Source organism: Coffea arabica, chromosome 2e, assembly GCF_036785885.1.
Source record: "Coffea arabica cultivar ET-39 chromosome 2e, Coffea Arabica ET-39 HiFi, whole genome shotgun sequence".
Classification (NCBI taxonomy): domain Eukaryota; kingdom Viridiplantae; phylum Streptophyta; class Magnoliopsida; order Gentianales; family Rubiaceae; genus Coffea; species Coffea arabica.
Window position 1 is genome coordinate 24858622 of NC_092313.1, and position 8112 is coordinate 24866733.

The window sequence follows — 8112 nt, forward strand, 5'->3', positions numbered from 1 at the left end:
CAGGATTATGTTACTATACCAGATGATATTTCTTCTGATGAAGATATTACTAATTTTGCTTTGTTTGGAAATTGTAATCTGGTAGTGTATAAGGGCGCAACCTATAATGATTGTTGGGTGAAAGTAATGGAGAAAGAAATTCATACTATTGAGAAGAATGATACCTTAGAGTTTATCTCTCTTCTAACTGGTAACACTACAACAAAAATGACCTTTAACGGAATTTAAAAGTGTCAGTATAGATAATCTAACCTGACACTTTACCTTTCATCACACCTCAGATAAGTGTTGTCCCTTCCAATGTGGGGATAGCCTTGTAGTAATCAAATGTGTCAGGAAAACTATGCTGTTATAGCATCTCATCTACCAACAAAAATTCCTTTTTCTTGATAATTGAAAGTGTCAGAATAGCTATAGTTAGTAACAAGTAGAAGTTTTTTTAACTGAGCTATGCTGATACTTTTAACTGCCAGGAATTATTTTTTTTTTTTGATATAGAAGCAACCTGCAGGTAGTGCTCCCTGCTATACATTTCGTCAATCAAAAATCCAAAGAACTTGTAAAATTATCCCAAAAAATAGAATGCATATAGTAATCTAAAAGCAAAAGTCAATGCTCAAATATAATTTGTTGAACTAAAAGTCAGTAACAAGTACTAACATAGCAAATCTCTAACAAGTACAAACTTGAAAGATTTCCTAACCAGTATAATTTGTTGAACTTAAAGTCAGCTAACATAATTGTACAACATTAGCAACGATCCGCGAGAGGTACAGTATATATATATATAGTACATTGTTTAGGCTCCTATAAAGTAGGATATTAAAACCGAGCAACCCATACTATCAGCGAACTAATCAAGGTGAAGTCAGCTCCATGAATTTCTGTCTAATGTGATAATTGTCCGCACCAGTAAAGTACTTTACGGGCATTTTCTTTGAACATAAGAAGCTCCATGTTCCTCAAACCTGTTAATCGAGAGATAAAATAGACTGAAAATAGGGAGAAAAAGAAGAGAAAAGTTGAATATTGAAAGGTAGAGTGGATGTAAAAGTTTACTCAGATTTTGAAAACCATATTTGCTGAAAGGAACCAAGTGATGCCAATATACTCCCACCTATCCAAACACTGAATGCGACAAGTTAGTCAACGCGCAACATGCTGACTTCATCTAAAGCAACGTAGCTTCTGAATGCAAAGAAATGTCCACTTCAATCATAAAGCAGAAGCAAATTGGTCTAAACATGCAACTTTGGAGGAAGCACCGAGGCACATCGAGACTATATCGTAAGTAAACATATCAAATACTAATAAACAAGGATAAAGGAGTGATTTTCGAATTATAGAACTAATTAATAACATTAAGATATTTGCTTGAGTATTTGTTTTGTCCCCTTTAAGGCATCCTATGACGTGTCTACTTGTGAGCACAAATAGTTAATTGGCATTAAAGATGAATTACCATGGAGTAAAACTACACAGGTACGCAGAAAACGAACTTAGAACACAATGGAAAAGGAAATGAGGACTATATGTAGGTCTTGACTCTCCTGTATGGTCGTGTCATGGATGTATGGTTGTTGGGTTGCTGTTGGTTCTTTCACTTTTTTATGGAAGTGTTGTCAGATTGAAGATAATGAGCATTAGAAGTTAGTGGACACTTTTTAACTTTTTGGGAGATCGAGGATTTGTTTTGATTTATTGGTTGCATTAATATAGCAGTTCATGCTGTTATCAACCATTGTGTAATGTGTACTGCTCCACCTAGATCTTCCAAGAGTGTGACTTAGCCTAAAGCAACATTGAAGGAAAATGTAAATTGTCTACCATCAAAAGAAAGAATACACAACTGTTGTGTTAGCCCAGTTCTAAAACTAGGACCTGAATTGTTTTCTTAATACTACTTCATATGTACTTAAGGAAGCAAAGATCAACCTTTAATAGTAGCAGCAACTTTTGTCCCAGCTCTTAAAGTGATTAAAATTTGAAGATTGAAACCTGAGTTCAACTGTTCAGGCACAAACCCAAAGGTTGAAGTACAGGGAATACACTGAGCATATTCGTCTGAGCACTCCCTTTAAAAATTATAACATAACAAGAACTTATTATGTGATTGAAGTTTTTCTTTTAAATTGACCGTTGAATTAGAATAGAACAGACAGAACTTAAGCGCTAGTTTAATTGAAGTTAGAGTAGTTGCAATAATTAAGAAACTAAAAGACACCTACCTTTCAAAAAGGTTGGTCCCAGATATGCAAAGGGTCACAAAACTAATATTGACGATGTCTCACAAAACTAAAAGACTTACCTATTGGGATGAATCCACATATCTTCCATGTCTTCTTTCGAAGTTCTGGAGTCCCAAGTTGTATTCAATGGACCTGCTGCCTCATGTATAAACACACAAAATTTCTCTTTCAGCACAAAGTATTATCATAGTTACAGAAAATGTACACCAATTAAGTGACAATGAAGTTTTTACATTTCAATACGGTTTCTTAAGCAATGTACTGAGTAACATAATTACTTGGGTATATGATGACAAGCAAGCAGAGCATACTGCCCCTACGCAGATGTTATTTTTTTCTACTACAAGATTTAAAGGAAATAAAGTCTGCTATTAAATTGAAAGACTACTTGATTGTGTTTGGATAAAAATATTTCATAGTTAAATTAGATAGGAGCTTACAACATCACAATAATAATTTCTTTAGCACGAGTAATGAGTTGCTTTTTTAGTACAAGGGAAAAATACAAGTGATAAGTTTCTCAATAGAAATAATCTGAACAAAAAAAAAGAAAATTCCATTGAAAAAGTTGAAGGTAGCACGACATTATCAAATTGTCATCCATGATCCATCCACTATAATAAGGAATAAGGGTATTTGGAAGCATATGAAAGTGGTGGGCTCACTGCTTCTGAACCTTTACAATTGGGTACTATTTACGCAGAATTGCTGCATACCTTTCCCTCACAATTGGGCATTGGTTCCATGGAATTTGATTCCTGTCTCTGTTTTCTTCAAAAAGAATTATGCTCTTTCCTTGTCTTTACTTTCTCACCTCTCTGTTCGCTTCCTTGCAAATTTCTTTCTTTTTTCATTCGAACCTTCCGACAAACAGGTAGTGAGCATGAAAGGTTTTGAAATTTCTTTTTCATCAATTCCTTATACGGGCTGAGCTTGAATTTTAAATCTAAAACTCTACTCAAACCTATGATCAATTCCAACCACTTAAAATCGATTAACAAGAAGAAGTAAAGCATAACCGACATGATTACAGACAAAGAAGAAAACAATACAATTAAGGGGGGGAAAAGGTATAAGAGTGTGGGAAACTTTACAATGATGATTTCCATTGTAGTGGCTGGACTCCAGTGAGATGATGGCAGCAACCTTCGCCTACTCTACTCCTCGGCATGCTCAACCTGAATATCTAGTCAGTAAGGAGAAGCATGCGGATGCGTTTCAGAGGAAAGAAGAAAAAGGAAAGAGCACGAGTATCTGTTTTCTTATTCTTTTTGTCCTAGCAAAGAGAGCGAAGGCTTATTGGTGCAGGTGTCGTGGTTGACCGAATAGGGCTGAGAAGCGGCCGACTTAGCAACTGAAAATGGGGGAGTGGGGCGGCGGCCGAGGCAGAAGATGAAAAAACCAAAATAGTGGAGTTTTGAGAGATAGTTTGCCGAGCGAGAGAGTTTGTGAGAGAGTTTTGAAATTTCACTAAGTGTTTTGGCAAAGGAATCTTCCGCCAAAATCAAACGACATCGTTTTATGTTTTAATTGTTTGGTGTATCTCACATTTTTTCAAGTGTCATGATAGGGAATCTAAAGACACATTATTATTTTTATATCAGATAAAATAAAAAAAATTAAAGTATATATTATTGAATTGATAATAAGTGTCACGATAGAAGTGTTATAATGACAAAAACCAACAAGTATCCTTATAGGCGTGTCAGAAAAAACTATTTTTGTTGTAGTGTAAACATGTCATTAGAGTGAAATAGGTGTATAAGATGAAATTTAAATTCAGTGAAGTAGTTGATAGGTGTAAGGCGAGGTTAGTGGTGAAAGGACAGAAGCAAAAGCGCAAAATTCACTATTTTGAAGTATTTACGCTTGTTGCCAAATTTGACACAATTCGTATGGTAATTTCTCTAGTTGCCCAAAATAACTACAGAATTTATCAAATAGATTTCAAGTCAACTTTTCTAAATGGAGTACTTAATAAAGAAATATATGTGGAGCAACCTGTAGGATTTGTCAGAAGAGGTCAATAAAATAAGGTGTACAGTTTGAAGAGAGTTTTGAATGAATTGAAACAAGGTCGAGGGCATGGTATATGAGGATTGACTCTTATTTTCTTACTCATGATTTTTAGAGGTGTCCATATGAGCATACTTTATATATTAAATCTTTTGTCCATGGTGATATTCTATTGTATTCTTGTTCATAAATGATTTAATTTTTACAAGAAATAATCCAGAGTTGATTGTAAAATTTAGGGAAGTCATGATTAAGTAATTTGAGATGACAGACATGGGACTTATGTCATATTTTCTAGGAATTGAAGTCTTTTAATCTGACAGTGAAATTTTTATATTTTAAAAGAAATATGCAAATGATATTATAAAGTTTAATATGGATATAGAGAAGCCAATTATGACGCTAGTTGAAAAAAAATTGAAATTGATCAAGGAGGGTGCTCATGAATATGTGAATCCCACCTACTTTATAAGTTTGACAGGAAATTTGAGATATTTACATCTACAAGATCATATATTAATTTTTCTGTTGGTTTGATTAGCAGGTTCATAAAAAATTCAAATTAGTCACATTTACAGCAATTAAAAGAATCTTGAGGTATATTGGAGGTAATCACAATGATGACATTTTTCATTCAGGAAATGATCTAGTTGAATTATTTGACTACACAGATAGTGATTGGACATGTGATATAGTTGAGAAGAAGAGTACTTCAAATTATACATTTTTCATCGGTTCTAGGGTGTTTTCTTGAAATTCTAAGTAGCAGCAAGTAATTGCATTGTCTGCAGCGGAGGTAGAGTATATTGCAGCAACTAGCAGTGCTACTCAGGTTTTGTTGTTGCATTACTTGTTTGGTGCTCTATAGCACAAGTAGGTTGATTCTACAAAATAAATTTATTATGACAGTAAATCAGCCATTGAGTTGTCTAAGAATCCTGTTCTCTATGGGTGTGGTAAGCATATTGATATCAAATATTGCTTCATTTATGAGTTGGTTCGAAAGAAGGAGATTGAAGTAGATTATTGTAGAACTGAAAAGCAAGTGTCATACATTTTCATGAAGGCATTGAAGATCGAGACGTTTGTGAGATTAAAGAAGATGTTAGACATATCCAAATTAGAGGAGTTTCATTTAAGAGAGACTATATAGGAAATAATTAAACCAAGTTAATGTAATTAGTTATTAGTATTAGTTTATATGTTCAGTTTGTATGATGGGTTCGAGTGGAATACAAGTCCAAGATGTATTACTAATAGGAGTCAGCCATATAGAAGTCTCTATTTTGTGGTTTGTGTAGTTGCAACTCTTGTGAAATAGAGAAGAAAATTCCTTTGCCTCTATATCGTTGGTCTTGAATTTTTCCTGTGAGTTTATGTTTGATTATTGTTTTGGGTCCATCATTACACAAGATCCCAAATAATCTTGCTTTTAAAAAAAGCAAATAATTTAGGTGTTTAACAATTTTAATTATTTTTAATTAAAATATCCTTTGTATGATGCTTAAGTATCAAACTGAAATCAATGCAAAAGAAATTACAAATATTTTTCTATCATGATGAATTCCATCTCATCTTTGGATTTCTATTGCTGTCCACATCGTTATTCTACACAAATTCCCAACTTTATTTACCAGAGCTCTTAGTGTCGCCCGTACATGACGATGACACAACGAGTATTCATTCCTTTCCCAGCAACTAAAATTGCTAACATGACACGATTATTTGGTCCAAAAGTAGATTACTAGATTCCTAAATCTATATATGTATATATATATATCTCCCGTCCATGTTAAGATCAGAGAGTATCCCAAAGTTCAGTGATATATTATTTTTCTTGATTCTTGTTGTTTACCATAATGTTGCGGATGGATCCCTAGTGAACGAAAGGAAACAAAAAAAAAAAGAATGAGATTTACACTAATGGCTAGAAAGATTTATGGTAACAATTTTTTTTAAATACTAAGGTATAATGATGGTAACCCATGTCATGAAATTATGTTGCTTGCTTAATTTGGAACTAATTCGAAAATTTAAGGCCAATACTTCATTCCCTTCAAAAAATATTTTTGGGGGTTTGGGGGAGGCAATTTAGAAACCAATCTCCATATAGTCTTCTCATCAACTTCACAATTGGTTGCTTAGTCTAATTTAGGTCACAATATATGTGTTGAAGAGTCTTCGCCCAGGAGTCAAAGGGATTTTTTTGGACTAAGGTTTCTAAGAGAATGTTCTTACTACTATTGGTTATACATGGTACCTAATAATCACTTTGTTTGATCTCAACTTTTGTTGATAATCAGGATTTTTAGCAAATATTGTAGTCTTTCCCAAGTGATGTGCATGCCTTTCATGAATGAATGAACAGTCAGTTAACTGGCCTGAGAAAAACTAACACTCAAATTTAGAGACTAAAGGGGAAAAAAGAAAAAAAAAATCCCTCACCTATCTATGGTATTCCATCCCTTGTATAGAACCCAAATGACTTCAGGTGTTTAACAAATATTTTATTTCAACATATAAACTTCAAAGTAATGCTCAAGTACCAAAGTAAAGTAAGGACTTCTAAAGTGATAAATTCCATCTCGTCTTTGGATTTTTGTTACTGTAAAAATCCTCATGCTACATAAATGTCCAACTTTAATTACCATAAGACATAAATGATAATGCATATATTAGGGCTTTACCGAACTTAACGCATATTATCGTCACTGTGTAATGTGTACTTAAGAGTTTTCACGAACTGACCTAAAAGTCAATGCCAACTTTGATGGTGGATTTCGAATTTTCTTTATGGTAGATCAGATTTATTTGAAGACTAAGCTTGATTCAATTTTGCTTCTAAGGTTATGTACAGAATCTGATAATCAGGATTTGTAGCAAAATAAAAGCCTCAGCTAAATGAACAATTGCATAAAGTATACTGGGGACATAATAACGTGTTGGATTGCCCAGTAAGGTGTTCTACAGATCAAATTCTGTGCAAAACCAACATGCATTGAGATTTTCTATCATTTCCCCAACCTATGGAGGTAGAGTAGTTCATGCACTTATATATAATGAGGGTTATCCAACTGTTGCCAAACTCCATTACATCAATTTCTCCTGCAAAATTCTTTCTCATTGCCTCCTTCCACTTGCGTACACTAACTCTAATTTTAATTGCAAAATGGTTGCCAAACTCCATTATATCATTTTTTTTTCCTGCAAAATTCTCTCTTTGCCTCCTTCCACTCACCTACACTAACTCTAATTTCAGTTGCAAAAGACTTCTACACTCATACAAGTTCATTCCAAGCCAAATCAAGATGCAGACACTTTGGCTTGATACAGAAAAAAGAGAATATGTTGATCGCAAAGGAAGAAGGAGAAGACAACAGCGAAAACTTCTGCTGCCTAAGGCACAACCGTGGGGAATATTCAATATCAAGAATGTAGTCCTAAGGAAAAAGAGAACAAGCACCCAGAAATTGTGCTATATTCTCCTCATCATCATACTCATCTATTTCATAATGCTTCTCCTTTCCCTCTTACCATCAACACAATTTACTCTTTTACACTAATCAATACAATTCATCATCTTGCTCTACAATTCATCTCTCTCATACTCTTTTCTTGATTCTGATTCTTCCATTTTTCAACTTTACCTTCTTTCTTACTTCCAAATTTCTCTTTCTTGAAAATTTCTCCTTTCAAATTTCAAATATTCTCTTTTTTCTTTCCCCTTCTCTACTCCAAATTTCTTTCTTACATGGTATAGTTTATAGTTTGAGAGGCTGTGTTGTTTTATTATAGTGCCACTACTGGGAGTCATCTTTTACTTGGGAATTAATTGTTGAATGACTAA

At 33.8% G+C, this 8112-nt stretch overlaps 1 long non-coding RNA gene across 1 annotated transcript; it reads right to left on the minus strand.

The window, feature by feature from the left end:
• Positions 1 to 613: 613 nt before the first annotated feature.
• On the minus strand, positions 614 to 3686 carry LOC140037248 (uncharacterized). Its single transcript, XR_011841166.1, has 4 exons — positions 3344 to 3686; positions 2309 to 2384; positions 1060 to 1128; positions 614 to 968 (listed from the first exon to the last, which is right to left on the minus strand). It is a non-coding gene; the product is annotated as an uncharacterized lncRNA (long non-coding RNA).
• Between the last annotated feature and the right edge of the window lie 4426 nt (positions 3687 to 8112).